The 403-nt window shown below is 35.0% G+C and overlaps 1 long non-coding RNA gene across 2 annotated transcripts in view; it reads right to left on the bottom strand.

The window, feature by feature from the left end:
• Positions 1-403, bottom strand: part of LOC119590851 — a 3,234-nt gene continuing 2,831 nt past the window's right edge. For both annotated transcript variants that reach the window (XR_005230293.1, XR_005230294.1), the window contains one exon: positions 1-184. This is a non-coding gene — a long non-coding RNA (uncharacterized LOC119590851). The remainder of the gene's footprint in view (positions 185-403) is intronic.

Genomic DNA, 403 nt, shown 5'->3' with positions numbered 1-403 from the left:
CAGAACATAAAATGACATTCACTATACTGTAATTCTATTCTTTTATGTCAAAGGGGATGATTTTTTAATAGATCAAATGGCAAGGAAGAATAAGAATACTGACACCCTTGGCAACTGGTCCACTGCTTTCCTTACATTCCATCAGCAATATGGTGTGGGAGTTATCAGCCCACAATGATTTACTCTGCAACAGAAAAAGATAAATTAGAACATGAAAAATAGACAAATTTACTTAAATTCTATCCTATGAGAGTAATTTTTCTGTAACTTTTGATTCAATCTATATAGCTATTAGGAAGCAATTGCACATTCTACTATGTACATCAACATTATTAGGAGAAGTAAAGCGGTGTCTACACTCTTTGGCAGTACCTGGCAGGTATGCCTCTTAGCACAAGGTCTG

The sequence above is a fragment of the Penaeus monodon genome, chromosome 27, assembly GCF_015228065.2.
Source record: "Penaeus monodon isolate SGIC_2016 chromosome 27, NSTDA_Pmon_1, whole genome shotgun sequence".
NCBI lineage: Eukaryota > Metazoa > Arthropoda > Malacostraca > Decapoda > Penaeidae > Penaeus > Penaeus monodon.
Note: the sequence above shows the minus strand (reverse complement) of the source record. Positions and strands in the feature narration are given on the sequence as shown.